At 39.0% G+C, this 8,234-nt stretch overlaps 1 pseudogene; it reads left to right on the top strand.

The window, feature by feature from the left end:
• Positions 1-791: 791 nt before the first annotated feature.
• The window catches only part of LOC102824808, a 19,583-nt pseudogene continuing 12,140 nt past the window's right edge, over positions 792-8,234 (top strand).

Genomic DNA, 8,234 nt, shown 5'->3' with positions numbered 1-8,234 from the left:
GTAATACTATCAGGAAAAAGGTTCAACAATCAACAATGCTTGTTACAGTGAGAGGCTCACTGAAGACCCTAAGCCTAAACTTGGGATTAAACACAGAGGACTGTTATCCAAGAATGTTGTGGTCTTGCATGTCTACACACCTCTGTCCACACTAATGAAACTGCAAAAACTTCATTTTCTTTCAGGTGTTAAAGCATCCTCCTATACTCCTGATCTTGTTCCACTGGACTTTCACCTGTTTGGTCCCCTGAAAACAGTCCTTCAAGGGCAAGAATTCACCTCTGATGAAGACATGAAGATGCAGTACATTTGTGGCTTGCAGCTCAGTCTAAAACATTTTAAATAAGAGAATATGAAAGCTTGTTGACTGATGGACAAAGTGTATCAAAAAGCAAGGAGATTTTATCTAAAAATAATTGCCATTTCTAAAAATTGATTAAAATGAATTCTATAGCCAGAGTGCTGGTGATTTTTGGCTTACCCTCATATTTAATGCTGTCGTGTAAAGACCCCTGTGCTGCTTCTTCTCATTCTGTAAAATGAGTAAAACTGCTCCACAGGGTTTTAAAAAAGAGAGAGAGAGAGAGAGAGAGAGAGAGAAGAGAGAGAGTAGCAGAATAGATTAAAAACAAACAAACTCAAGATCCTTCAATATACTGTCTACATAACACACATCAAAAAGATGGAGACATCCTAAAGGCCCATCAACGGAAGAATGGTTAAACAAACTTTGGTATTTACACACAATGGAATACTATGCAACACTGAAGAGTAATAAAGCACCTCGCAACATGGATGACATTATGTGCAATGAGTTAGTCAACCACAAAAGGATAAAGGTAATATGAGACCAATGTTGTAAAAAGCTAAGAAAAGGTTTTTTGATAAACATTTTAAGACGGTTACTAGGGGTGAGGGAGGGAAAATTATTCAAAGGCTAGAGGGGTAGACACATGTTAACATAAGTGATGGGACAGGCAATATACAACAAAGGGGAGACTCGCAGAGGAAAGATAAAGGTAGTGGGAGACACATGGAAGAATGCAAGAGTTAAAGTGAATAGAGATAAATAATGTTAATTGATAGTATATGAAAGGGACTGCAATTATTCTAATGAAGTAAACTATATGATTTGTTGAATGCAAAACTAATAATCTGCTCTGTAAACTATCATGAAATTCACAACGACGGTTTTAAAAATGGTACATATGAAAAGTAGACTAAGAAAGCATAAATATTGTGATTTATTTTCAACCTGTTTCTAAATGACCATTAATCTCATTCCATAATACAAATTGTATTTAGGATCAAGATGCATGGACCAGTACTTGTTTCCTTGACTGTCCAACAGTCCATACACACAGAAACATCTTGGAAACAAGGTCTTAAACAAGATTGTTAAACTTAGCAGCATTTGCAGCTGTGCCTTAACACCTCATTATGTATACATACTGTGTATGATAATCAGAAATTCAGTTAATAAGATTTGAAAAGATGGAGAGCAATCTATCCTTCCTTTCAGTGGGAATGAAGAATGAATGGGGTTATTTTAATAACAAAAAAGGAAGCCATCTGCCTGCATGAGTGGCTACAGCTTGATGCCCTCTGCCCTGAGTGCTCCAGGCAGCCTACAAACATCTTAGTCCAGGGCTAAAATCTGTCTGCTTTCAGGTGAGTTCTCTTTCTCTCTTCTTCCTACCCTCAATGCTCCTGAGTTATGTGGCTGCCTTCCCTTGCATTCTTCAAATCAAAAAAATAAAATAAAGTAACCTGACTTCCCTTGCATTCTTCAAATCAAAGCCTTGCACTTCCAACTTACTGTAACAAAGCATGTCAGGTGCCAGGAAAGAAAAGATAATCAGCTCTGTTCTACCATGAGAAGGGGAAAAAACTAAAAAAGACTTCATCTTTTAAAATAGATTTAGATTTACTTTAGAGAAGATAGTACAAAGTTCTCATACACCAATATTTTACATTATTAGTATGATATAGTTGTTACACAGGACTCCTGGTGTGGCACTGTATGATCAACACTGAACTGTGAACCACGAGGCCTCTAATTTAAACCCACTAGCAGTTCGAAACTACTAGCCGCTCCGCGGGAGAAAGATGAGGCTTTCTACTCCCGTAAAGATTTACACCCTCGGAAACCCTGTACAGGGTCGCTATGGGTCGGAACCGACTCGACGGCACTTAACAACAACAACAACAAAGCAGCTCCTTGGAAACCCTATCCAGAGCCACTATAAGTCAGAACAAATTGAACGGCAGTTAACAACAACAACATAGGTGTTATAATTAAGGAGTTAGTCTTGATTGTTGTTGTTGTTAAGTGCCATGAAGTCAGTTCTGATTCATAGAGACCCTGCTGTTCAGGATTTCTGAGGCTGTTAATCTTTACGGGAGCAGAAAGCTTCATCTTTCTCCCGCGTAACAGCTGGTGTTTTGAACTGCTGACCCTGAGGTTAGTAACTCAATTCGTAACCACTACACTACCAGAGCTCCTTAGTTAGTGTTGGTGTTGATATTATGTTATGTTAAGTGCCATTGAGTGGATAATGACCCATAGCGACCCTGTATAGTGTTTCTGAGGAGTAGCTGGTGAGTTAGTGTTGATACAGACTATTAAATAAAGTTCATAGCTTATTTAAATCTCTTTCATTTTACCTGATATCTTTCTTTCCTTTTTTTCCCCTTTCTTCCTTTCTTTCTTTTCCTGTTCCCAGATTCCATAGTACGTTTAGCTATCATGCCTCTTTTAGGCTTCTTTTGGCTGTAGCACTTTCTTAGTCCTTCCTTGGTTTTGATGACCTTATGATAGTTTTGAGGAGTACTAGTATAAGACATTTTGTAATATGCCAGACTGTTGGGCTTTGTCTAATACTTTTCTCATGATTAGATTGGAGTAATGTGTTTGGGGAAGGAAGACCACAGAGGTATAGTACAACTCTCATCATATATTATCAAGGGTACATATTATCAACATGATTTATGGCTAATGGTGTTGACCTGATTCACCTGGCTGTGGTTGTGTTTGTCAGATTTCCCCGCTCTCTGGTTATTCTTCCCCACTCTATACTGTTCACTTTGGAAGGAAGTTATCAGGTGCAATTCACACCTAAGGAAGGGACAGTTATCCTCCTTCTCTTCAAGGACCGAGTATTTACATAAATTATTTGGAATTATTCTGCATGGGAAGTTTGTCATTTTTTTAAATTTATAAATCCCCCACTTACTAAATTTATTTAATCATTTATATCACTTTGAACTCATGAATACTTATTTTTATACTTTGGGTTAGAATCCAATACTTCTCCATTTATTTTGTTGCTTCAATTGTTCATTTTCACCTTTGGAAGTTCTTTCAGTTGACTTATGTGTTCCTTTAACCCCGTCACTGTGATGGTTTTGTTTAGTTTTGGTTTTGAGGACTTCTTTATTTTCTGGCCCTATCAGATGTTCCAAACTCATTCCGTGTATTTCCTGCCCTAGTCCTAAAATTAGTGATTTCTCCAAAGAGTCCTGGTTCTTTTTATTGAAGAATGGTAGCACAAACCAAGATGTGGGTGCTAGGTACATTTAGTGCTGTTGGGATGCCATTGCGTATAGACCATCCCAGCTGACACAGAAAAACTCTATGTTTATACTAAATTTTTTCTGCATTAGCCATCTATATCATAATAAACTAGACCTGAGTATATATTAATGTTTCCAACTGTATTTCATTATCACATGGATCATTTTGATTTCTTCTTTTTTAACTATAAACTTTCACTCCAATATTGAGAAACCTGACTCTCACTACCTGCCACATAATTAATTCTTCCATTCCAGCACGCATTGATAGCAGTTAACAGAACTCTTTACCTCTACCCTTGTGGGAAGCAACTTTATCAACTAGTATACAGTACTTGGGAATGCAGTGACTCCATACAATAAACACTGGACTAAGAAACCACAAGGTCAGCAATTTGAGCCTGCCAATCATTCCATGGGAGAAAGATTTAAAGTCTCAGAAAACCTATACAGGGTTGCTATAAGTCAGAACCAACGCAAAAATACTTAATAACAACAACAACATGTAGTACCGATACATGGTTTCTTTTATATTTTGTCTTATAAATTCCAGCATTCCAAAAGATACTTAACATAACACTTTTTATCTCTATCTCATTCAATAAGATTGTTTTATACATATGTAATAGGGAGTCCTGGTGCGGCAATGCTATTTAATGCACTGGACTGTAAGGTGGGTTTGAACGACAAAGTTAGCAGTTCCAGCTCACCAGCCGCTCCTCAGCTGGAACCAACTTGATGGCACTTAACAACAATACATATGTAATGTAGTATAATTCAGTACTCCTTCTTAGAGTACCAAGATTCTTAATTTTCTTATTTTAATGATCATTTATGATTTACAGTACAGAATGCAGTTCAGTGTTCTAGAAAGAAACTCTCCACTTCTCAAATCTCCCCGACCAATGATAACTTTTTTTTTTCTTTAACCTCAGATAACTGAAGAATCAAATTATGAAATCATAGAATGTAAGAGCTGTTGGGACTTTCAGCTCTCTTAGTTCCCAATCACAAACTTATTACTTTATGAGGGACCCCCAGCGAGATGGATTGACAAAGTGGCAGCATGGATGGGCTCAAGCATGGCAATAATAGTGAGGTTGGCCCAGGATCGGGCAGTGTTTCATTCTGCTGTGCATAAGTTCACTATGGGTCGGTATCAACTCGATGACACCTAAGGAGCTCTGGTAGCATAATGGTTACGAATCAGACTGTGAACCTCAAGGTCAGCCATTCAAAACTACCAGCTGTTCCATGGGAGAAAGAAGAGGCTTTCTGTTCCTGTAAAGATTTACAGTCTCGGAAACCCTGTACAGGGGGGTCACTATGAGTCAGAACCGACTCCATAGCACATAACCACCACCACTATCCTGAGTCCTGGTGTGGTGCTACCGGTTAATGCGCTGGACTGCAAAGTTGTTTGAATTGCAAGGTCTGCAGTTCAAGCTCACCGATTACTCCTTGGAAACCCTATATAAGGTCACTATGGGTCAGAACTGACTTGAAGGCACTTAACAACAACAATCCCAGTCTCTTGAAAAGGAGTGAGAGAAGAAGTTTCCAAGGAGTGACTGGTGGGTTTGAATCCCAACTTTGTGATTCAAGCTTATCTTGCAGTCCAGTGTTTTACCCTGCAGTGCCTCACCAGTACTCCATCACATATGTTTAGTCCTGGGTTTTCAGAGTATCACCTCTACCATTGCCTCTTCCTAGAAACCTTCCCTGATTCATGTTTTCTTGCTCCAAGGTATCTTTGCTCTGTGTTTCTATAGTATTTTTCACACTCTTCTTTGTCATTAGACTGAAGTCTTGCATGTGACCGTATTATTTACCTCAATACCCTCAACAACTAGCTTCGTATGTGGCAAGTAGAATTTATTCAATTGACATTAATGTATAAAGGATAAATGAAGGGAGTTTTTAAAACACACACACACACAAAGCTTCATTAAATAGTAAGATCTATGAATAAGATGAGAAAAAGAGAAAGCTAATACTATTAGTGAGAAGAAAAAGAGAAGGATAAAAATAATGGGATAAGAGTTGCCTTAGTAACTGTAGGGCCTGGTAGGGGAAGGAGGTTGATATTACTTAAGGAGGCATCGCTACACTTTGCAAAACAGTAAAGATAAGTCACAACCATGAATGCGCTGTTCTTCAAGGATGCTAGTCACTCATGATGATAGTAAATGATTCTTCTAGATCTCCAGAATGAGGGAAATGACATATTCTTTAGGCCTTATGGTTGGAAGAAATCTTAAGAACTATCTCACCCACAGTTTTTTCTTCTAGTTCTCTGTTTCAAACTGCCAGAGCACTATAAACGGAAGTCAGAGAATGGCAGGGCCCTGGTGTGGCACTGTGGGTTAATGTGTCAGACTGCAAAGCCGTTTGAATTGCAACGTTGGCAGTTCAAGCTCACCAGCTGCTCCTCGGAAACCCTATACAGGGTCACTATGGGTTGGAACCAACTTGACAGCATTTTACAACAACAACAATATTGTACAAAGGAGCTCTGGTAGTGTAGTGGCTACGAATTGGGCTGCTAACCTCAAGGCGGCAGTTCAAAACTACCAGCTGTTCCGCGGGCGAAAGATGAGGCTTTCTACTCCCGTAAAGATTTACAGCCTCAGAGACCCTATGCAGGTTTGCTATGAGTCGGAACCGACTACATGGCACTTAACCACCACCATCACCACCTTCTTAAGTGAAGCATGCTTACTTAAAACTATGACAAGAAATTTGTTCTTAGAAAGGATGTTGATAGAGAAAGTTACAATTATGATCAAACAAATAATAAGAATGTTCGGGAAATGAGTGATGAGAATCCCCCTAAAAAAAAAACCCAAAAGTTCTCAAAAATTGACTCGGAAAAATTGCTTAGTTTGCTCCCAGAAAGTACTTATGGCTCATGTATAACCCCCAGCACTCCTATATAAGAATCCTTCTCCTCTTTCAGATTTCAGAGCACTTGATGTTTTATCAAGTGTCATCCCAGCTCCAACTGTTGCAAATCCAACAATAAAATTGTATCATTTTTCCTCTTATAGGAGTTCTAGTTATTTTTTACTCCCTGACATATCTGGCGTCAGAATTTGGGGATTTTGAAAGTGTATTGTCTGGCTTGGTCCCAAGTGTCAAGGACCCAGGTCTTAGGCACTCCTGCAATTTTTCAGACTCATCTTAAGGTAAATAGTCTCTCAAAATTGAGCCTTAGCTTCATGTCAACATTTTTTTGAGTTGTATCGTTGGATTTGTTTTCTTTTAGGATTTTATCTTTATTTCTCTTTGAAGTTGAAATTTACAGCTGGTTCTGGTTCCATGTCATTTCTGCTAGGGTACATTAGTTTCTCTTATGAATCACGTGTTTAGCCCTGGAAAACCAAAAGCAGTCCTCCTTTCTTGTTTCCTACTTTGTTTCTGTTTCTGGAAGCACATTAAGGACCCCAAAGGCCATGGACTGAACTCAATGATCCTCAGGTATTTCAAAGAAGATAATGGTAATTTTTAGTCATGTTCTAGGGGCAATTTAGAAATTAGAGACCAGTCCTGGTATGGTGCTGTGGGATTAAGCACTGGACTGCAAGGTCAGTTTGAACCAAAAGGTCAGTGGTTCAAACTCACCAGCTGCTCAAAAACCCTATACAGTGTCCCTTTGTGTCAGAACCAACTTGATGGCACTTAACAACGACAGCAGCTTTCATTGTGTTTGTTGATAAGTGCTGTCAAGTCAATTTTGAGTCATGGTGACCCTGTATAGGATTTCTAAGGAGAGGCTGGTGGGTTTGAACCACTGACCTTGTGGTAAACAGCAGTCAAGGTTTTATCTACTGCTTCCATTATGGTTTATTAAATCACTAGCCACTGTGAGGTTCTTTTGGTTAAGGTTTTTGATGCACATAAAAGTTTAGTGAGTCAGGTTAATAATTCTTGTAAGAATAAAGGTTTAATGCATCAGGTTCCTATTTTATTTAGTTTGTGAGGGATTTAAAACTGATTAAACAAAATCGCCAACTATTATAATGAATTTAAGATCCTTGTTAAAGTGTACTAATCTAAACAGCTGCTTTTGGGGTTAGTGCACTGGACTGCGAAGTTGGTTTGAAACACAAGATCTGTAGTTCAAGCTCACTAGTTGCTCCTCAGAAACCCTTTGTTGTTGTTGTTATGTGTCGTGGAGTCGATTCCGACTCATAGCGACCTTGTACAGGATTCCCAAGGCTGTGAATCTTTACGGGAGCAACACTGGAGGGGAGAGAAAGGAATAGTGAAAAGCATCACCATAGAAAGCTTGTAAGTCCATCTTCTGCCTATAACTGATTGGAATACCAAAAATGGGGCTACAACGTGCCCAGTGAAGGAGGCTTCCTGCGGAGCCTCTGCAATACATAAGACTATAGGTGGAAGCCTGAACCACATCCAGATCTCCAAAGATGGGAAATTCCCACTTGAAAGGACAAGCAGACCAACTTGGAGTGGCTAGAAGAACAGAAGATACTTCTTAAAAGAAAGACCTTCAGGAAAAATATAAAACAACTTAGGCAGACTGACTTTTACTACAAGAACAAGCAACATGCTTGCCCAGGAAACATCAAGGCAAGTGGTGGGGTCCCCTCAGTGCAAACCCCCTTCCAAGACTAAGACTCAATGGGAATACA

The sequence above is a fragment of the Chrysochloris asiatica genome, unplaced genomic scaffold, assembly GCF_000296735.1.
Source record: "Chrysochloris asiatica unplaced genomic scaffold, ChrAsi1.0 scaffold00030, whole genome shotgun sequence".
Taxonomy (NCBI): Eukaryota; Metazoa; Chordata; class Mammalia; order Afrosoricida; family Chrysochloridae; genus Chrysochloris; species Chrysochloris asiatica.
The sequence above is the reverse complement of the archived record's forward strand: the minus strand, read 5'-3'. Positions and strand labels throughout refer to the sequence as shown.